A 23,962-nucleotide genomic window follows, 5' to 3' on the forward strand; every position below is an offset into this window, starting at 1 on the left:
CCTTGAGAAGAGGCCAGGGTATACTAGGCTACGTTTTGTGGTCCAAGTTCTGAAACTGTAATTAAACCATTATAAAGTATAGTGCTGGAAGTACAAACTGCTTCTTGGAGCTAAGCTCTGAACACTATCAGAAGTTTCTATACAAATTTTTATGACCCAACAACTGTGTTTCTAGGACTTTTTAAAGCTATCAATTGGTTCTAAGTTTAAGAAGCTAGGGAGAAGATAAGTAAGAGCAAAGTGAAATAAGATGCATTTATTAATAAGAATGTAATAACTAGCCGACATGGTGGCACACATTAATTTCAGTGCTCCAGAGGCAGACGCAGGAGAATCTCCGAGTTCAAAGCCAGCCTGGTCTACATAGTGAGTTCCGGGATAGCACCAGGGCTACATAATGAGACTTAGTCCCAAAAATACATACATACATACATACATACATACATACATACATACATACATACATAATACATAATACATACAAAAGAATATTGTTTGCTTGTTTTGGTCTTGCTTTTTGCAGTGCTCTCTGCTGGAGCACTTGCCCAAGCTCTGCACAATCTGACCTAACCAAAGGAAGTAACATGAGAAGGCTTCAGGACAATAGAACCCATTTATGTAAGCATGTGCATTTATGTGAATCTATTTTACATACAAGTATATGCACATATGTATTCATATAAAAATACTATATATATATTTTACTAAATTAGTTCAACCCATATTTTGATACCTGGTATGTATACCTAAATATAGACTTAGCTACATAAGTAAACAGAGATATTAAAAAGGATCTGAAAAACACATAACAACTGTTAATAGCACAGCCTCAGAGAAAGGGGAAAGTGAGCAACTAGGAAACTTTGTTTAAATCCAATATATTTCTGAAGTGCCTCTTTTTGAAATAATAGACTGGACTTTTATATAAATAAAGTTTAATTTCTTTCAAAATGTCAACTAAGGTGATAAGTTTATCAAAAGGATTTGTTTGTTTGTTTGTTTTTTAAAAGAAATATAGGGGACCAGCAAGATGGCTCAGAAGATAAAACCACTTGTCTCCAAGCCTAACAACCAAGTAGGATCCTAGGACCTACATGGTAGAGAATCAATTTTTATGAGCTCTCCTCTGACCTCCACATGTACAGTTGTGCGCCCACACACACACACACACGTGTGTGTATACACACACGCACACAGTATAAATATGGACAACAGATACTTACAACTTGTACATGAAGAGAAGAATCCAGTGAGAGTTGAAGGAACCCTGATACTGACAGTATTGTTTTAAGACACACTTTTAAGAATTAGCTAAATGTATCCAAATTGCTACCCTTGAAAGGCAAGAACCACCTGCTTCTTGCAAATACAATGAAGTGTACAATGTAAATCAGCCCCACAAGATGGAGGCTGTCAACACTCCACCCTAGAGAAAGGCAGGCCTCATAAGGCCCACCCTTTTCCAAGACTTTATAGGTGGGCAGGTTGCTGGGTAGGGAAGGACTCACAAGGCTCTACCCTTCTCCATGCAGATCTCTAGGCAGCTAACGGTTCCTGCAATGGTAGGGCTCTGGTAAGTTACCTACACTCCTATAAGCAACCATAATTAAACTCATTGGTTTGCAAAACAAACAAAGGAAGGAAGGAAGTAGGTGGGAATAAGTTGGGAAAACAAAGGAGATCATGGGGAGTAGGACGGGCACTACAGAGAGTAAGGGGGGGGGATGATGATGTTCAAAATACATTATTATGCATCTATGTCACAATGTACCCCTTATGTATATGTGACTAAACATACATATAAATAATCTAAATATCTTAGCTATTTAAACTAAATGCTTTAAGCAGTTTTCCACGGGGCTGGAGAGAGGGCTCCCAAGTTAAGAGCACTTACTGCTCTTACAGAGGCCTTTGGTTCCCAACACTACATCATACAGCTCACAACCACGCGTAATTCTAGCTCCAGGCAATCCTGCAAGTCTTCTGACCCCTGCACACCCACTGTATACACACACAAAGGCACACACACGAAATAAGTATGTTTTACAGTGAAAGTGAAGGTTTCCTTTTCCCTAATCTGTCAGCCCTGCTCCTGGTGGCTACTCTAAAACAAACCGTACTAAACTGCACGCCCTTAATACAATCCCACACTTTCTTTTCATACAAAAGTACTTTACTGTGCAGTGCTTCCCAGGCTCTCTGAGTCTCCAGATACTTGAGGCAGAACGTGAGCAGCCCTTAACCACATGTACCCGAGTCGGCCTAGCCTTAGAATCTCAGCCCAGTACCGCACCACTTTCCCATCCACAAAAATCCAAAACTCCTGCTCTTATCTTTCATAGGACAGAAGCCAATGGTTCTCTTCATAATGTACGTCATTTAGTTTGGGGAAAGCCTATGTGGTTATTTATAGTGGGTTAAGGCCTCTGGGAAGAAACTGCGTAAGAATGAAGGAAACTGTTCATACAGCTCAGTTCTAGGAGCAACTGCTTCTCAACAAGCATTCAATAACTTGATGATGGCTCACTACACTATGAGCTAAGACCAGGGGACGCTAAAAGAGGAGGTGACAGTGACCCCTAAATACCAAGAGTTCATATCACTTCATCACATAGGTTTCCTAGAGCTCATAAGACCGAAGATAACTAACCATTCTTCCCCAAGGAACTCCGTCCACTATGAACAAAAGATAACATTTCAAGTATAAGATACTCAGTTGGGAAGTCTTTCCTATAGAAACTGCTGGAGTGAGTGGTGGGTGGCCCACAAATGCCTATCTATTCCTAAGGTGTCTATGGGACGCAGTCCTGTGGAAACAAAGCATGCCGAGCAATACTTAGTTTGGAAGGAAAAAACACCTTAGCAGCTTCAAGGTGATACGAGCGCAAACTTCTCCACGGGCCCCATCTCCACCCCAATTGCAGTCAGGAAATGGGAGCTGGAGTTTGGGGGGTCACCCCCAGGAGTTTTATGCTGCCTTTTCTCTATCAATACCTAATCTTCTGGCTTTTCCATAGGCTTCCCCCACTTTGGATGACTTCTCTAATGAGTAGTATCTGACTCCTGTCCCCAAAGCTGCAATGACAGTAGTCCTCATAGTACCCGCAGCTACTGAGCACCTGAAATGTGGCTAGTCCAATGTAAAACATTGGCTTAATGATATATATATCCAAGACTTGGCAAAGCATTTTTATTCAGTAGATGTTAAAACACCATTTTAGATTTGAAGACGCCAGTTTCATTAGGCTTCCTCAATTCATCTCACCAGGTCCCCAGCACATTCTCCTTGGCATGGCTTCTGGAGCATCTGAAGCAGACACAGGGTTTGCACTTGCAGCTCACACATCTCTGGAGGCAGCAGAGCTTTAGAACAAGGTATCAGACAGCATCAAAAGTCACACTGCCTGGGTTCAAGTCATGGCAGCAGCATTTACTATGATGTAGTCTTGGACATTATTACTTAACCTCCTCCTAAACCTCCCTTTTAGAATATTCTTTATAAAAAGAGTTGTGTCTGTGTATGGGGTGGGGCGCATGTGCCACGGCACACACAGTGGAAGTGAACAACAACTTTGTGGAGTCAGTTCTCTCCTTCCACCTTTCCTTGGGCTCCAGGGACAGAATAAAAACTGTCAAACCTAGGTGAAAACACTCCACCTGCTGAGCCACCTCACTGACCTAAACCCCCCCCTCCTGTTTTCTAAAGTGTAGGTAACAGAAAACACGACCTTCCCAGCACACAAACCTCTCACTCTACTGTGATGACCACCAGAGCAGCGCATGATGAAGAAAAGGACAAAGCTAGGAGCAAAGATGACAGCAGACACCAACACTGGTAACTCAGGGTTGATGAAGCACCCTAGAGAACAGGTCCACTTACACACACACACACACACACACAAACTGAAACCTGAGTGTTTCCAGGGCATTTCCTTTGCACATAACTCAAAAAATATAAGCAACCCGAGGCAGAGGAATCAACTGCTGTCCCACAGTAGTGTAATAAACGGGCCTTAGCCTGGACCCCGGACAACTAGAGCCTACAATACCTTCACTTACAAATAAAAGGGTTCAAGTTTTCTGAAATCCATTCCTCCTGTGAATGCTCTCAGCTCCTCGCAAGCAAGATGCCAAGCAATGACTGACTACTTGCCCCCACAAGAGAATATCCACTGCAGCACTGATTTTGCTGGCCCATTCCAGCCTTCGCACATGTCCATGCCAGGACATGCAGCACTGCTGGGTTTTCTGCGATGCCATCCACTGTCTCCTCTTGTCATTTCAGGTCTCTAGCAGCCGTACAACATGTGTTTGAATCATCTTCAAACGCCTGTTATTTGTTAACTCTTTATTTTTTTAATTTATAATTTTTTTTTTTTTTTGGTTTTTCGAGACAGGGTTTCTCTGTGGTTTTGGAGCCTGTCCTGGAACTAACTCTTGTAGACCAGGCTGGTCTCGAACTCACAGAGATCCTCCTGCCTCTGCCTCCCGAGTGCTGGGATTAAAGGCGTGCGCCACCACCGTCCGGCATGGAGGAATCACATACACACTACAGCATGCAAGTGGGGGACAGAAGACAACTTTCAGGAGGTGACCAAACCCTATCAGGTTCAATGGCAAGTGCTCTATCCTCCAAGTGATTCTGCCAGCTCAATTTCATTTCTTTTTATATCATGTGGGGAAGCATATCTTTGAAGATTCATATTAGCATTATATTTTATTATATTCTTTTTACAAAATGGACTTAAAGAGGTTGGAAAACCTCACAACTTCCATTTTTTTCAATATCCTCCTCAATTATTAAGGAAGTACTCGTAGGACACATGACATTATTCCTTGAAATTAATTTTCACAATTACATAGACCTTTATAGCTGCTAATTCATTTCCCAGCTCAAATTCTTCAGATGGAGCAAAGAGTCACCATCATCAAGTAGCTCATTACACGTGCTATAAAATAGTTCACCCCAGCTGTGAAGCTGACCATAGTAAATATGTTTTGTTGGCGTAATCGAGATTTATGATAACATAATAATGTGACTTTAAAGGCCACATGCCAAAGTGCTTCTTAAATTAATAAAACACTAGGCATTTAACCCATAACACGCTAACATCATCACACAGTCCGACAGGTGGCTCTCTGCACATGTGCCCATGCCCAATAACAACTGATGGAAGGCCTGTCATCAAATCTATTTACTTGATTTATTTTACACTAGCCTTCTAAAGCCGCATACAAAATGAGAACTCACTTTGTGATAGGAATATAAATTATTACATCTGTACAACCTGACAATGTTACTATTAAGCTACTAATTCACTAAGAAGGGAAAAATTCCCTTATTAGCCTTCAATTGTGCCCAAATAAGATAAATACTTACTAATACCTGGGAAATAGACATGAGGAGAATAATTATAACCAAGGTACTAGGAAGCTGGTTCAGTGGGAAAGTGTTGGATCCCCTTAATATAACCACATAAAGGCAGCTTAGCAGTGTACACCTATAACCTCAGCACCAGGGTGTGGGGTAGTGCGACAGGCAGGTCCCTGGGGCTCATTAGCCAGCTGGTCTAGTATAAACAGTGAGACACTGCCTAAAACAGTGGGTCCCGACCTGTGAGTCACCACCCCTTTGGGTCCCCTATTAGATATTTATATTACAATGCATAATAGTAGCAAAATTACAGTTATGAAGTAGCAATGAGATAATTTTATGGTTAGGGTCATCACAACATGAGGAACTGTATTAAAGGGCTGCAGCACTGGGAAGGTTGATAATCATTGGTCTAAAAGAAAAAGGCAAAAAGCCATAAACTAAGATATATGAAATCAACCTCTGGCCTCTACACAGATATACACAGACAGATGTAACTACACATTTGTGTATATACATGCATACTCCACAGAGAGAGAGCTTTTTTAACAGCTTTTAAAAAAATGGAGTGATTTGTCAAAGTCCACAGCTGCTCTGTGGCTGACCTTGGAATATGCAAAGGAAAGTAAGTTCTAGAATCGCACTCCCTCGCCTGTCTGAATTTTTCTGCAGCACTGACTCTAGAACAGGCCTTTTTTGTTTGGTGGGTTGTTTTAGTTTTTCACAACGGTTTCTCTGTGTAGTCCTGGAACTCGCTCTACACACCAGGCTGGCCTCACACTCACAGAGATCTCTGCCTGCCTCTGCCTCCCAAGTGCTAGGATTAAAGGTGGCCCACCCTACTTAAAATGCTCTATTCCCCTTGACCTGTGAGCTCCCCTCTTGGTTCTTTTGCATCTTGTCTCTTCTGTCACTACTTCCTCTGTGAGAGTTCTCCCGGTAGAATGGATATTCCAAAGGCAGTTCTTGGCCTATTTTGTTCATTTCTATATTCAAACACTAGAGGTGTCCTTGGCATTAAAGAAGTACTTGATAAATTTCTGTTGAATCAATCAGTGAGCCAATGATAGCACAGGAACTGTAATGTGGGGTAAAGATTACAAACTTAATCTAAACTTCTACACCATTTGGTATTTTGTACCAAACTCATCTATTACCTGCTGCAAAAGTGATTTTAAAATAGTTAATGAGTTGGCGCAGATAAGATATTACCAGTATTCTCCATTAGACTGCCTTTCACCTCTAGACTTCAGCAAGGTGTGGAAAATGGTGTAGCATCAGGACCATCAGGCTTCATTAGTGGTTTTCACACTGTTGATATCAAGGCTCAAAACACAACTATTTCTATGGGAAACACTTTGTTACCACCTACTAAAGCTCAAGATTTGAATGCCATGTGTCTCAACAAATTCCAATGTACACATCCTACAGTATAGTGGTTGTGGGGTATATGCAAGATCACAATATCTTAATAGATAAAAAAAAATTCACTATCTACAAGTTAAGACAAATCAGTGAGGAGGACAGAGGACAGTGACAATTCTTTATGAACATAGCTTTGTGGAACCATGTTAATGATTCACACAGTCAAAAATAAACAAATAAATGAGCAAAAATGGGAACAGTGGAGCCTAACATGAAGTACAATCAAATGAAACAAGACTTCATTTCAAGGGGACACCACGACCACACCAAAGGAAGGAGTGACAGGAGAACTTACCCTGTAACTTTTGAACACAGTGTTTGGAACACAGCCTCCAGCTAACACTAAGAAAGAATGCTGCCCTCTAGTAGATGAGCTTTTGTTTCACAGAGGTACAAGGCAGCAATCTCAAACCTACTCTCTGGGTACATTTAGCAGTAAGCAAATGGGTGAATAAACTGTTGATAGACGGAGCTAGATGTTAGCACCTTGGGAAAGAAGTTACATATGAAAAACAAGTAGCTACAATAAACCCTGCAGTATAGGAGATCCTATAGTATATAGTACAAATATACAAGTCTCTCTCTCTCTCTCTCTCTCTCTCTCTCTCTCTCTCACACACACACACACACACACACACACACACACACACCAGTCTAAATAGCTATTTATTGAGAGAGTCTAGAAGCAAGGGTATCTGGTAATTACAGCCATACCTAAAACTGAATATTGCTTCTGTATGCATGGCTAGGGTTCTTTGGAGAAAAAGTTGATTCCAGGACAAAAATAAGGAAGATACCAGACAGACCTGGACTATTTTGAGTCAGAAAATAGAGGGCATCCAGGAATCATGGGAACAAGCCAGAAATGCACACACAGCATCATCTTGAAAAGATTTCCATTACTCAAAGCTGGGATAATTTTATTTAATAAATGAGGATAAAGAATGCTGACTTATTTAACAGCCTAAGAATACAAACTCACAAAGGTAGTAACTAACCAATTAGATAATGGGGGGAAACAACCAATAATTGTAAAAGAAATGATGATATTGGTAAATCTCCATTTGGCAACAACCTTGTCAACACTGATTCAGCAAAGAATTATCCAAGAATGCTAAGTAGTAGGAGGCTTGAACAGTAACAGGTGCCCAGTCTCAAAGTCTCCTCAGAAGATACTAATTACACTAGAAAAACAGCATCGCACACATCAGAGAGGCCAGCAGACCTATCTGAGCCAAGTGACTGAAGCTAACAAGAGGACAATATCTCAAAAGGAAGCACCGAAGAACACTGTGGTGTTCCTGCCAAAAGATCTAACCAGGCAAACCTAAGAAACACTGCACCAGAGCAAAATTTATTTATGCATGGATAAAAAGTCATCATGAAAACCATGGTTTTGTACAGCTAATACATGCAAGAGGGGGAAGTGGTGTGGGACAATGGTCTGTATTCTGTCGATTATATTTTAAATAAACACTGATGGCCAGTAGCCAGGCAGGAAGTATAGGCAGGATAATCAGACAGGAAGTAGAGGTGAGTCAAGGAGAACAGGAGAATTCTGGGAAGAGGACGCAGTCCTGATCCAGCCACAAAGCAAGCAAGATGTGACTGCCTTGCCAAAAAAGGTACCAAGCCACATGGCTAACATAGACAAAAATAATGGACTAATGTAAGTTATAAAAGTTAATAAGAAGCCTGAGCTAATGGGCCAATCTGTTTTTAACTAATGTAGACCTCTGTGTGATTTCTTTGGGACTTGACGATTGCGGGAACAGATCAGGACAGAAACCCCGACAACACTCAGGAGGCAAAGGAAGGCGGATCTCTGTGAGTTTGAGGCCAGCCTGGTCTACAAGAGCTAGTTCCAGAGCAGGCTCCACAGCTACAGAGAAACCCTGTCTCAAAAAAACCAAAAAATAATAATAATAATAATTAGAGTCTGTATTTCTAGGAATGTAGAAAATAAGATGAATCAGAGTAACTCAGTCAAAATGCTAGGACCCAAATCAAAATAACTGAATTACAACACAAAAAGAACACATTTATTTTGTGAAGACTTAATAAACACTTCAACAAAAGGATTAAGGGATGTAGACAGAAAGAGATTACCTACTAAATCTCAAGTATTACATTGTTTGGGATAAGATTTCAAGGGTGTCTGGCCAACATATAAAAGAAAGAGTTTATTGGGGGCTTACAGTTTCAAAGGGTGAGTCCATAACCATCACAGCAGAGGGCATACTGGGAGACCAGCAAGCATTGTACTAGAACAGCAGCATCTCATCCACAGGCAGGAGGCAGCAGTACTAACTGGTAATGGTAAAGCCCAAAGCCTAGCCCCAGTGACAAGCTCCCTCCAACAAGGCCACACCACCTAATCATTCCCAAACAGTTCCACCAACTAAAGACAAACATCTACATATATGGGGCCATTCTCATTCATACCACCATTAAAAAAAATTAAGTTCTAAATTTACTTCAAAAGCTATTGATTAGCTTGAAAAATTACAGTTCTTTCTCTAAAATATGTTGTACCTGGAAATAAAGAAAATCAAATGCGTATATAAAACCTATCATTCAAAAAATAGCACTTGTTCATAGAGTAATCAGCATTGCTGCCTGTCAGGCACATGTCCTCTCTAACCGTATATATTTTATCAAATTAACTTCAATCATTTAAGAATTTACTAAGATTCTGACCTGTCTAGCAATTTTTGCACACTCTGCAGAATGTGTGTCTGTGTGTGTGTCCATCAGGACATTCACATGCTAGGACCTCATGCTGAAACCAGGAGCGATGTGGGATGTCCTTCTGTATAAGTGTTGCTTTTATTGGATAATGAATAAAGCTGTTTCAGCCAATGGCTTAGCAGAGTAGAGCCAGGTAGGAAATCTGAACAGAGATATAGAGAGAAAGTAGATGGAGTCAAAGAAACACCATGTAGCTATCAAAGGAGAAAGATGCTGCTGGAACCTTTCCGGTAGGTCACAGCCTCTTGGCGATACACAAATTAATAGAAATGGGTTAATTTAAGATATAAGAGCTAGGTGGGAATACACCTAAGTCATTGATCAAGCGGTGTTGTAATTAATATAGTTTCTGGGTGATAATTCGGGTCTGGGTTCTGGGAAATGAACAAGCAGCCTCCATCTACACAGGAGTTGACAGTAACTCAAAGAAGCATTGCTATTAAGAGTCTGAGCCTAGGCCGGGTGGTGGTGGCGCACGCCTTTAATCCCAGCACTTGGGAGGCAGAGGCAGGTGGATCTCTGTGAGTTCGAGACCAGCTTGGTCTACAGAGCTAGTTCCAGGACAGGCTCCAAAGCCGCAGAGAAACCCTGTCTCGAAAACCAAAAAAAAAAAAAAAAAAAAAGAGCCTGAGCCTAGGGCTGAAACTCAGTGCCATCTCTCACTGGTTACAAACTACAGACAGATTGTTCCCCATTCTGGAACTCACGCAGCTCATTAGTACAATGGGGAAATGGGGATAGTTATTAGGTTTTCAAGATCATTATTAGAATTAAAGAATACATGGGCAGGGCTCACCGCACATTATTACTGCCACTTGATCCATGGCCCCTAGCTGTTAATGACTCTTGTAATACATGTAATAGTCAGCTTTCTATCACTGACAAACGCCTGAGAACTCGAAAGGAGAAAAGATGCGTTTGTGCTGGCAGAGGTTTCAGTTAACCAAGTGGCTGGTCCACTGCCTTCCTGCCCCGTGATGAAGCAGTGCATCACGGCAGAAAGCACCTGGTGCACTTACCTCACCATGGCTAGGAAGCAAAGCGACAGACATGATTGGGATGGAGCCCCAACTACCTTCTATAATGGCATGGCTCAATAATCTAACTCCCTTCTAGCAGTCCCTACCTCCTAAAGATCTGCTACTTTCCAACAATGCCGTTGGCATTAACAGAACTCTGGGAAACATTTGAGATCCAAACCGTACCAGGCACTCTCCCTACATGCATGTTGCGTCTTGCATTTGGAACAGCCTCCAGAGGTCCATGCATTAAGGCTTGGCACCTAGTCTGTGATTAGCAGAAGACAGGACTCTACCTTCGGGAGGTGAAGCCTAGTGGGAGCTTTCATGTCATTGGGACCATACCCTCAAAAGTGACTGTGGAACCCTGGATTCTCTAGCTGTGCTGTGCTTCCCCAACACAAATACACATCGCAAGCCTAAAAGGAATGAGTAGCCGATCATGGACATAAAACTCCTAAACTATAAGCCGAAATAACCCTTTTTCTTATGAAGTTGGCTTGTGTCAAGTTTTACCACAGTAAAAGAAAGCTGGCTAGCACATTGAGTATGCCTCCCAAATCATGAACTGCAAGGACACGCACCACTGGAATCATTTTATGTCTCATATTGAGTGCAAAAAGCAGCCCAGGCCGGGCGGTGGTGGCGCACGCCTTTAATCCCAGCACTCGGGAGGCAGAGGCAGAAGGATCTCTATGAGTTCGACGCCGCCAGCCTGGTCTACAAGAGCTAGTACCAGGACAGGCTCCAAAGCTACAGAGAAACCCTGTCTCGAAAAACTAAAAAAAAAAGAAAAAAAAGAAAAAAAAAGCAGCCCAGGAGGGCTAATATGTCCAGATTTATGTCTTGGTTTTTTTGTTTTTACTTTTGGTAAGGTCTCACATACCCCAAGCTTGTTTCTCATTCACTATGGAGCTGAAGATGGCCGTGAACTTCTGAGCTTCCAGCCAACTGCTGAGAGTACAGGCTTGGGCAGTTGTGTGCCACCATGACCAGTTTATTCAGTATTAGAGATTAAACTCAGGTTTTCATGCGTGGTAGGCATGGCTAGATCTTAAATGACCTCCAAAGGCCTCGATCAAGAAAACTACATCCTCAGTTCCAGTCTTGTTATAATTCTGAAAGATTACATTGGCTTATAAATTGAAATCAAAACAGAACACTTACCTACTAAACAAGCACCAGTCCCTAGCCTGCAATCAATATGTATAAAGCTTAACATATTCCTTGTAGCAGTCTACTTTCTTTCTCTAATTGCACTCTCTCTTCCACCAAATTACAAATTGGATTGCAAAGAAAAAAAGCTAAACACATCTGTACTCTTCATGGCTCCTCGCATACAAAAAGCTGATAAATTTAACTTCAAGTTCTCAATACGCTCTTCTTGAAAGAATAACCTGAATGTTTGAAAAATCAGGCATCCTCCCCCGTGCCCGACAACACACACGTGTATACATTCACTGCCTACTGACAATCAGCTCACGTGCCCAGAACAATGACCATTTCTTCCTGCCTATCGCGTCACACAAATCTGGAGAGTCAGCAACTACTTAACATCTTGACAGAGAAAACAAGTAAGAGAACAAACAATTCCTTTTCCACTTCCTATTAGAAAAAAGAGAAGTAATTCTAACATCTGTGCTGTATGCTAGAAGTCCTTGGTCCATGTGACACAGAGGACCTAAGGAACATCCACAAACTGCCCCGAGACTCAGAGTCCTCTACATCCTGGTTTCCATGATTAAACTTCCCGTTTCTTTCCTTAGCTTTGCACAGTTTATCCAACTTTCTGTAAACCCTCTAGAAACCAAGAGTATATTATTGCTTCCCTAACAGTGAGAACGCACACGAGAATCCTGGCACACATCGTTCACAGTGACTTTGGGCCCTAGCTTGTTTTCTGTTGCTGTGGTAACACACTGACTAAAACCAACTTGGAGAGGAAAGGGTTTATTTCCTTTTACAGTCCATCAATGGGGGAAGTTGGGGGAGGAGCTCCAGCAGAAATTTGAAGGCAGGAAGTGAAGCAGAGACCTCGAAAGAACACCGCTTCCTGGCTTCCTCCATAGCTTCTGCAACTTTCTTATCCCACCCAGTACCACTTGTCCAGGGGTGGCAACAGAACAGTGGACTGGGTCCTCCACATCAATTATCGGTCAAGAATAGGCCCCACAAACATGTCTACCAATCAATCTGACGGAGGCAATTCCTCAATTACTTCCCAAGTGATTCTCGTTTGTGTCAAGTTCACAAAACCCAGCTGATTTTACAACCTGAACCATCATTCTTCTACAGTAAAAAAAGGGGTGAGAGCCGGGCGGTGGTGGCACACGCCTTTAATCCCAGCACTCGGGAGGCAGAGGCAGGCGGATCTCTGTGAGTTCGAGACCAGCCTGGTCTACAGAGCTAGTTCCAGGACAGGCTCCAAAGCCACAGAGAAACCCTGTCTCGAAAAACCAAAAAAAAAAAAAAGAAAAGAAAAGGGGTGAGGAGAAAGAAGCCAACACTAAGCCAGATGCACAAGCTACACACGGACTTGTTAAAACCTTTTCTGTTGGTATCTTCTGTGTGCGATTAGAAAGTATCCTCGTTTACAGTAATGAACACACAAGAGCAGTCAGTGCGAAGGACATACAATCACCCGCAGGGTTCGTCCAGACACTGGCACACAGCAGGCATTTGGCAGCTTCTGGAGAGGACGACAACAGCGAGCTCTACGGAACTACTCAGGTGATGGACCTACAGTCTGGAAACGATTGCATCCCGGTTCTGCTCTCAACTTCTCCCTGGTTCTCCAAAAAGTTCAACATCTTCTTTATGACCATGTTCATTCCTCTTCTAGTCACAGGGGTCTACGCCAGTTGTTTACAAGTTTGACCCCAGCACAACATCACTGGGGCACTTGGTTCCAGACCAGTCTAGACTTGTTCCTTCTGAAACAGAGAACGGGCCTGGATTTCTGGTTTTACCAAGGCCTCCATGTACTTCTGATGCAGGCTCAAGTCTGGGAACTGCTGTGGTTTTGAGGTTCTCCAGAACTAACACATTGGAAACGTTATCCTCAGAGAAACTGTGTAAAGAGACAGGGCATTTGTGAGGCAATAAGACATGAAGGCCTCTGCTGTCACTCCAGGACTGAGGTTCCTATAGAAGGAGAAAAGGACAGACAGACACCATCCCTCACCACAGAATCTACCTTGGACATCTCAACTTGTAGAAGTCTGAGGAAACAAATTTCTGTTGTTTATAAACTCTTTAGTTTTCAGTGTTTCCTCACAGAAACAGAACAGATATGAGAACTGAAATGCCCTGAGTTTAAATGTTGACTCACCTGTTACTTTCCCAAGTTTCTGTTTTCATTTTTGTTTATTTTTATGTAGTTGGACCGATTACTTCTACATATATTTCTATTATTGTTGCAAGGCATGCGCTGATACCAAGAACAGACTGTATTATTCAATCTTCACAATAATTCCTTAATTCCAACAAAAAGCCGATGATAAAAGACATTAATTTGTGCAAGGTCCCTTAGCCAATAAAGAGTACAATATGGAGCTGGCCTACCTCCAAAGTTCCCAAAGTTAATGACTATCCTATATGCTCCCTAGGAAGCTGCTACTCCTGTGGTTCAATTGTCATTTGTGCACTACACTGCTCCTGGTCCTCTCCAACTCTGAAGAACTCTGAACTACCTACCTAGTGGATCTGTCTACTGAAACTCCCCATAGCTCCTGAAGATTAACAGAGCAGCATTGTCTCTTCACACTTAAACCATCCCTCCTTTACTTCCTAATTTAACAGCATCATAATCACCCACTTGGTCACAGTAAGCATGTCATCTTGAACTTTTCTCCCTCCCATTATATGTGTTCTTAAATTTTTAAACTTTTAACAACTAAAACGTTTCTGAACTCTAAACCATGGCACTTTCCTACCCTGAGATAACCAGCACATCCCTGCCTCTCCATACTAGAGCACCCTATGTGGGACTGTCCATTACCTCCTGACGATGTGTTTGCTCTACATCCCTGCCTCTCCATACTAGAGCACCCTATATGGGACTGTCCATTACCTCCTGACGATGTGTTTGCTCTACATCCCTGCCTCTCCATACTAGAGCACCCTATGTGGGACTGTCCATTACCTCCTGACGATGTGTTTGCTCTACTTTTTAGGATAGAGGGGCCAGGAGGAGTGACACACCGCTTTATTCAAGAGGCACCGGCAGGTGGATCTCTGTGAGTTTAAGGCCAGCCTTGTCTACATAATGAGTTCTTAGACAACCAGGGCTATCTCTCTCTCTCTCTCTCTCACACACACACACATACACACACATAGAATGAAAAAGCCCTTATAATTTGTCTGTAATGTAACTATCCTATCTCTACTGCCACACATTAAGCTGGTAAGGAACAACTCAAGACGTTTCCAAAAGGACCATCCAATTTTAACGTTCATCAACGTTTCTTAGACTGTCTACCTAGAAAGTTTCCTTCCTCCTCATACACAGCAAAAACCTATTTAACCCTTAGGCCTAACGTCTATCCCCTTCTCTCCTCATCTTTCAACATCAATGTTTTCTCAGATATGGTTAATTCCTCTGGCACTTTATTAATTCTCAAAGTGATTAACTTATCACAACATATAACAGTCTATTGTCTCTGATGAACACTGTATGCCAAATGTATTACAGCATCTCATTCATCTATGTCCTCTCAGCACCTGACAGAAGAGCTAGTTATAGCTAGCACCTCATAAATATTTGCTGAGTGGCTGAATAATGCAACGTTTGCCGAGTAACGCTACACATCTCACTTAGCAACTCAACCCCAGGCTTACAGAGCACTCTAAGAATTTTGTCTTTTCGTGGGGAGGGAGGACAAGAATGAGAGAGAATCTCACAGAGCCCTGGCTAGCTTCAAAACCACTGTTGCAGAGGACGTTGTTGAATCCCTGAGCCTCTTGCCTTTACTTTCCAAGTGCTGAGATTACAAGTATGTGTCACTACAAATAGTTCAAGAACTTTCTAATAACAAAACTTTTATTACAGATAATCTAATACTCTCCCTCAATGTGTAATTACTGTCAGATCTTTCTGTCAACAGTTCTCGGTCTCTCTCTTCAGACAGCCTCCCTTTCTAGTTAACATTATTTGTATTTTTGTCACAGGATCAGCAGTTACTGCTCAGCAGGGCACTGAGGGAGATCATCTCAATGGAAACTGTGTCACCAAGTACGGTCAGATGACGACTTTGGTTTCATCATTTCTGTAAAGATCCAGAACAGCAGCCAAAAGCCATTAGGTAGATTTTGGGGGTTGAGCCATGCAGTACGGACAACCTAGGACAAATGCACAGGACTTAAGTATTTATTTCAATTACTAAATGAAATTGAAGGACATAGCAATCTGATCCTGGCTCAACTAGATATCCCTTAAGTAAGAATAACATTTATTTTTAGGCATGCAACGGTGGCACATATCTGTCTGTATTCCCGGTAACCTGGAAGCAGAGTCAGGAGGATCATACTAAGTACTAAGTCTGAGGCCAACATGCTCTACACAAGTTCTAGGCCAGCTAGGGATAAATATATATATATGGTAAGACCCTATCTCAAGAAGCAAAGAAGTAGATTTCGCAGGGCAGTGGTGGCGCACGACTTTAATCCCAGCACTGGGAGGCAGAGGCAGGCAGAAGTCTGTGAGTTCGCGGCCAGCCTGGTCTACAAGAACTAGTGCCAGGACAGGTTCTAAAAGCTACCGGAGAAACCTTGTCTCGAAAAACCGAAAGAAAGAAAGAAAGAAAGAAAGAAAGAAAGAAAGAAAGAAAGAAAGAAAGAAAGAAAGAAGATTTTTCTTTTTTAAAGAATAACACTTGAAACTTACTGCTGCCTTAGACTTTATTCTGATGAATAAAGTCTCATCCCCCACGCAAACAGACTCTGCTCTAGTTTGATTTTCTGTTGCTATGATAAAACATTAAACAAACCCAACTTGGGGGAGGGTTTATTTTTACAGGTTAATTGCCCATCATCAAGAAAAGCCAAGGCTGGAACCTGAAGGCAAGAGCCAGGTGCTGCTTACTGGCTTGCCTTCCCTTCAACCCAGGACCACCTGCCAAGGGGTGACTCTGCAGGGGTTGGGGAGGTACTCCTACACCAACTATCACTTCAGAAATGCCCCCCACAGAAGGTACACAGGCCAATCTGAAGGAAGCAATTCCTCAATAGAGGTTCTCTCTTCCCAGGGATTCTAGTTTGTGCCAAGCTAACAAAAACTAGCCAGAGGCTCCACCCTATTATTAATAGACGTCTGTAACTCCTTGCCTCCCTGCTCATTTTCTCCACTGTTTCAGTGGAGAACTTTCTCTGCTCCAGTCAAGCAGGACTCCTCAAAACATCTCTCCACCACCCAAGGAACAAATTCACACGAAAGTTTCACAACAGGTTTTTTAATCCTTTCCTAATTCCAATGTTACACTTCTTCCAAAGGCCAGTCCTGATTTTGCCTGCCAGAGTTCCCTAGCTGACCTCCTCTGGCCCAGATTTCTCCGGTACTGATCAAGTACTGATAACACGTTCATGCACAGGCTGATGCTCTAGCTAGTTTGTGTCTACACTGTAACATGCCGTTTTCTAGGAGACACAGGCAGAAATAGAAAACGGATGACACTAGTCCTAAAAGTTTGTAAAAGAGCAGTGGATCCTGGGTATTCGCCTTTACAGAGCAAGCTTTACGACTCCAAGACGCGAGAACTTCAGATGCCATACTTGGCAGTGCCTTGGTTTAAAAGAAACTGAACCTCTGCATTGTGGACCTGGGTGGAAACTGAAGCTGTGTCACTCGATTTTTATGCATAAATCATGATCAAATATCAGTGCTCCCTATCTTGTCACTGGTTCTAAGCATCACCTTTAACAGGTAACAGGAGAAAACAATTTCTTCGGTTTGTCTCCATTACTCCTCCTTCCCCAAGAATGGTTGGGATAACCACCACACATCCAACCCACTGCAGTCCAGAGCTCTACGACAGGACCAACGGACGGCTAGCAGCATCTTTTCCTCCAGCTCCACCATTCCAGCCCACACATGGAATGTGATCTATATTTTCATACGATAAATAACAGCCTGCAATGCACCTAGGGAAAACAAACACAAAAGGCAGGGCTGCCCTACCCTCGAGGCCCCCGAAATGGCCCAAAGCACAGCACAGTTCTTGGAAATAAGCAGTTTTGAGTCTATCAGGAAGTAACAATACTTGATGGGTATGGTCCTCTGGCTTCAAAATGTGTACCAACACCGGATAAAAATGTCAGAAAAGCACGTGGGCATACACGTGAGGCCGGAAGGTCCAGGCAACAGGTTGGCCGCCCAGCATCTACACTGACAGGTCGCCTTCCCCAAGTTGTGGGTGTGCCCGAATCTCGCGTAGGCAGAGGCTCATAACTCTCTCCGTAACTACACGCTCCTATTCCGAGATCCACCAGGCTAGAACAGACGAAGCCCTTCGAGGCTAACCCAAAACTTTGGGAACCCCCAAACGTGGGTCCCGTTTCCGCGTGTGTCAAGCTCGCACACTCGCATCTCTAGTTCTGGCGCGGAGGCTGCTGAGGAACGCGGGCTTCTCCCGCTTCGAATTCCTCAGTGGAAGGGAAACTGGCAGCGTCATCCCGGGATATAATCCCTTGTCCCTCCGCAACCTTCTCCAGCGCGCCCCCAGAGCGCCAGGCCCGTGAACTGACCCTCGTCAGCCCCCGTCCCCGCCCCCGGAACCAGCGGCCGAGGGGCGTGGAGCGGCGCGCGCGGGTACGGCGGGGGGCGCGCGTCTCCGCGCCCCGGGCCCGCGCAGCAGGTGCGGCCAGCAGGCCCCACCTTCCCCGAGCGGTCCCGGCGACTCACCCCGACGATGTTCCTCAGCGACCTAGCCGCCGCCACACACGTCTCCTCCGCCTGCAGCGACCCTGCCCCGTGGCCACCGCCCCCTAGACCGCCGCGGTCGCCGCCTTCCCCGCCGCCGCCGTCACGGCGCGCGCCCGCCTTCACGCACAACGCCGTGGCCGCGCACGCGCCTTGCGCGCTGGCGTCACTTAGCAACGGATCAACCGTGGGCCGGTAGGACCCAGGATTTCGGGGCCCCAGGTCGCCTCAGGCGGGGTCTTGCGGCGCGTCTCCGCCCGTCGGAGCCACTGTCCCTCCTAAACTGGGACCTCAGGGTGTGGCTCCCCTGCCGGCACCTGGCTCGGGGTAAGTCACGTCATCGTACGTCACTGAATAGCGTCATCGGTCACGTCACTGCGTATGGGGACGAGCCGGAGCGCCTATAAGAGCCAGCCTTAACCTTCCTCAGTCGCCTACCAGAGGGATGATCTGCCGGGTGCGAGGAAGTTCTACAAGGAGAAAGAATGAGCCAAGTGAGCCTTTAACAGCATTAAGGTGCGGTGAAGGCCAGGCCTGAGATCCTGTGATTCAGTTTCCTCGTTCTGTAAGTGTGAAAAATGCCACCTGACCTGCCGGTACTGGAAAGGTGTGAATTTAAGACGAGATAATATGTGCGATGCTGCCAGAGAACCCGGTCTTAATTCGAACTTTTAATTTCAAGACCCTGGCGGAAGCCCATCCATAACTGCTCCTCATTCCACCTCCCAGGACTACCAGATGTGTAGAACCCATTAGACTTCATCTTTCGCATAAGAAGAGACGGTAGAGCAAGGACAGCAGGAACTGCGGACTTCGAAGTCACAGACTAGAGAGTCGTCTCCCTTGAAAGTTAGGTTCTTATCTGGGTCCGAGGATTTGAAGATGAAAGATAATTCCAAGCAGAGACGTCTTAAATAGGAAGTGGAAATGAACAGAAACAGCTTGGGCCGGACCAGGGACTCCCATTTAGAGGCCATTGTAGCATCCTAGAGAAGTGCTCAGAACCGCCAAGGCATTGGGAGTGGGACTGTAAACATGGAGGCCAGCGCCAGGGTTCTAATGCGGGTGCTGAGATAGGTGGGCAGAACATTTGGCAAGATGGAAAGAAAGATGCCTTTGTGTCTGCAGGTGCGTGAGTTACTGAGCTGTAATAAGGTTCCTGACCGATGACTGTGGTAGACCGACGAGTTGGAATGCGAATGAATACGCTGGTTGGGGAAACACACTCCTCTCAAATCTTATGTGCAATGATACCCATTAATTGAATACTTCTGGCATTTGCTACACATGTCCCTAATTGACTTTTCCTTGGAGAATTGACTTCTCGATTGGTGAATTTAAAAGAACAAACTGTACATGGGGAGTCTTTAAGAAACTCTTGGGTTGTGGTAGATTGAAGGTGCCTAATGCAAGGATACAAAGCAAACCCTAGAGATTAATATTAGGAAACTGCCCACAGGTGATACCCAATTCCAGCTTTGTTAATTGTGTTTTACAGAATAACATTCCCCACACTGGCACACACACCCATCTTCATAATCTACTGTGACAGAAGGGAGTTTGCAGATATGGTTCAGTTGAGGACATGAGACGCTCCAGATTGCCCCACTGGGCTTGGGACAAGAACATCAGAGTGGGGAAGGGGCATATGAGAGAAGCAGAGGTCACAGAGATTTGAAGATACCACCCAGTTAGCCTTGAAAATGGATCAAAAGAGGGCAGGAAGCTAGTGGATCAAAATAACCATAAGAAACTAGCACCATCAACAATAAAGACGACGGTTTCCTGGTACATTCTCCTTTCTCTAGGGAAAAAAAAAATCACAGTTTATCAGGTTGCTTCACAGACTCAGCACTGTGACTATGGACCCCCCACATTTAAAGGAAAATGTCCAAGCCAAATTGCACAGGTCTGTGACAGCTGAGAGAAGTTGAAGTTTGGAGGAGGTTAAGCCCTACGCATGTATGAGATCAATCAAGGCAAAAATACAACGTCAACTTTTATGTTAGATTGAGTTGCTTATAGCAGCACCCTTAAAAACCTACTAAGGCCATTTCACCAAACACTCGGGGTTAGTGTAGGCTGTGCTACTTCTACCGAGACAGCTATGGCTATCACTCAGTTACAAAAGCTATTCAGTTTGGAGGAGAGGTAAACACGTGGGTAGTTAGCTAGATGCCATAATGGGTGTTAGTTTGTTTGGGGTCTTTTGTTAAGGTGTGCACATACTATAGCAGACTAATGAAAACTGAAACAGTTAATAGACCAAAGTTTAGACCATGACAAACAGTCCCTTTCTAGGAAGCCTTCTATCAGAGTCCTAAATGGATTAAATGCTCTTTCTCCACACTGCTAACATAATACCCACCACTGTAGTTACTGTAACAATGACGCTCCCTACGTGCCAGGCATCCCGTTCCTGCACCTGTGCTCCTGTTTCAGCGTTACAGGCAGCACTAGCTCATTCAAGTCTTGTCGGAGCCTGATGATGTAAGCAATACTATTAATTACAATACTTACAGATCAGAAAGTTTAATTACTCAAGCTCACAAAAATAATAAGTGATAAGAGCCAGGAAGCCCAATGCTAGAACCCATGTACTGTAAGCATTCCTACCACGTACTCCCTGTTGACACAGAGGGGTGTTAGAAAACAGGGCGTACACAGCTCAGCACCAGAGACTCTTCTGCCCAGATTGTAAATCACAAATCCTTGGGCCACTCTGGGTAACTGATGTGTCTCTCTTTATTGGCAATACCAATTATATAACTGAATTGTGTAACCGTGTTTCCTAGTTCATGTCCCTGCCCCAAAGCCCTGAGTAAATTCACTCAGCATTTGTGACTGAGTGGATTGACGTGTATATCTCTTTCCACTGGTGTGGTGGTTTTTCATCGTCACCTTAATAAAACATCTGAGATAACCGTGTGTGTTGCAGCTCACGGTTGTAGAGGCTTCAGTCTGGTATCCATTTGACTTTAGACCCGTGGAGTGACAGCGTGTATGTGGGAGCACAACCACTCACCTCCTGGCCAGGAAGCAAAAAGAAAACAAAAAGGCCAGGATCCCACAATCCCTTTCAAGGGCACATTTTTTTTATTGATTTGAGGACTGACACTAGGCCTTATATCTTAAAGGCCCCACCTCCTCCTAACGATGCTCCCCTGAGGACCTTTGATACATGAGCTTCAGAGAATATTTTAGATCCAAAGTATAGAAGTTAGTTTGACGCTTTTCTGCATATAAAATTGGGAAAACTACCTAAATTTTCTTATTTTCTAAATTACTGACAGCATTGATTTTATAATTAAAAAAAAAACCTCATTTTAAAAAGAATGTTTTGGGGCCAGCCAAATGGATAAATAGATACAGAAAAGCAATTGCTGTGCAAGACCTGAGTTCAATGCCAGGGAACCCACATGGTAGAGAGAACCGACTTCTGCATGTCATTCTATGACTACTACATGTATATAGCACAAATGCTCATACATACACATAAAAAATAAAGTGTTTTCAAAGTTGCCCTCTGACCTCCACACATGAGCTCAAGCATGCATGTGGCTGCCACACATACCCCAATATTTTAAGTGTTTGTAACTTTAATTTCTCACATTTAGATTGTGGGTAAGAACTAGTTTCAAGTTTCATGACTTTGAAAGTCCAGATTGAAAGATTCACTGTCCAGAAAGTATTTCAAGTAGCATAAAGTAGCCAAGTTGTGGCCTTTCTTGTATGTGTGTATATATATAAAATCTAGATAAGGGACTGGAGAGATGGCTTAGAGGTTAAGAGTACAAGCTGCTCTTCCAGAGGTCCCGAGTTCAATTCCCAGCAACTGGTGGCTCACAACTATCTGTAATGCAGGCATACATGTATACATAATAAATAAATCAAAAAAAAAGAAAACATGAAAAAAATAAACTCTAGATAATATGTGAGTCTTTTGAACACATATTCTACATGCCTTGGAAACAAGCAAGTCTGTTTTCCTATACGTTGCTAATATTCATGGAGTTTCATAGCTGTAGTTGTCCTTGCCACTCCCCATTTGTCAGTGAGAATGAAGGTAGTTCCCAAACAACATGGCCTAAATTTAATTTGCCTAAATCCAGTAACTACTACCAGGTTAGTCTCTTTTTTGCTTATGAGACAGGACCTCGCTACATAGCCCTGACTGTCCTTGAACTCTCAGAGGTCCACCTGCCTTCTGGGTGCTGGGATTAGAGGAATGTACTCTCATGCCATACATATACGGTTCGTTTATTTTCTCCCCCCCCCTTTTTTTTTTTTGAGACAGGGTTTCTCTGCATAACAGTCCTGGCTCTCCTGGAACTCACTTTGTATACCAAGCTGGCCTCAAAGTCACTGAGATCTGCCTGCCTCTGCTTTTCAGGCAGGGATTAAGGCATGTGCCGCCACCACCCCGCAAAGGTTCATTTCTTTACCGAGGGGTATGTTTTACATGTTATCCTTCCAAATATATTTACTAACCAGTCACTTTGCTGATAGTCATACATGTCCTAAGATTTCATTCATATTCTCCCTTAGTCAAGAATGAGCAATGAGCCTGGAGAGATGGCTCAGTGGCTAAGAGTATGTCCAACTTTGGCAGAGGATCTGAGAGCACTCATATGGAGCAGCTCACTGCCTGTAACACCTGTTCCAGGGATCCAGCGCCCTCTTCTGGACACCAAACTTCTGTACTCACATGTGCACATACTCTCACAAAGATACACCCTTGTATATACTAACACTAATATAGTAATGCATATACCAATACTTCCATGAAAAAATTTAATCCCTGGCTGGAGAGATGGCTCAGTGATTAAGAGCATTGCCTGCTCTTCCAAAGGTCCTGAGTTCAATTCCCAGCAACCACATGGTGGCTCACAACCATCTCTAATGAGGTTTGGTGCCCTCTTCTGGCCTGCAGACACACACAGACAGAATATTATATACATAATAGATAGATAGATAGATAGATAGATAGATAGATAGATAGATAGATAGATATTTAAAAAAATTTAATCCAAATCTTCCATTGTTCTCCCACACAGCATTCAGTACTTCAATAGCTCAAGCAGATGGGTATTGTTCTGTACCCAACTTAGCAGACTTTGCCATGTAGGGTAATAAAAGCATCCAGATTGTCAGAATTGAAATCTATTAATCTCTAAATATTGGCAACTAATATGAACTTTAAATAAAGAGAAAGTAACTTGTGAGTTTATAGACCTCTGCTCTCCTGGATAAAACTTGAACACTTTTCCCCCTTACTTTTGGACACCTGGTTTTATGGAAATTCCTAGATTACCTGTGCCCCCCAACTACCACCATAGAGACAGGAATGGTCATAAAAGGTTGACCGTCATCACATGGGGCTGCTCACTCTTGACAAAAAGCTGTCACCCCCCTTCCCTTCTGCTGATGTTATTACTGAATTCTGAACAGTGTGTATCTGTCATTAGCCAAGCACAT

The 23,962-nt window shown here is 43.5% G+C and overlaps 1 protein-coding gene across 1 annotated transcript in view; it reads right to left on the reverse strand.

The window, feature by feature from the left end:
- Btbd9 (BTB domain containing 9) overlaps positions 1-18,612 on the reverse strand; it is a 353,804-nt gene extending 335,192 nt beyond the window's left edge. The window contains exon 1 of the mRNA XM_050138586.1: positions 18,467-18,612. The gene's annotated coding sequence lies outside the window, so the exon portion shown is untranslated. The remainder of the gene's footprint in view (positions 1-18,466) is intronic.
- Between the last annotated feature and the right edge of the window lie 5,350 nt (positions 18,613-23,962).

Source organism: Alexandromys fortis, unplaced genomic scaffold (genome assembly GCF_014885135.2).
Source record: "Alexandromys fortis isolate MF-2015 unplaced genomic scaffold, M_Fortis_MF-2015_v1.1 scaffold_9, whole genome shotgun sequence".
NCBI classification, from domain to species: Eukaryota; Metazoa; Chordata; class Mammalia; order Rodentia; family Cricetidae; genus Alexandromys; species Alexandromys fortis.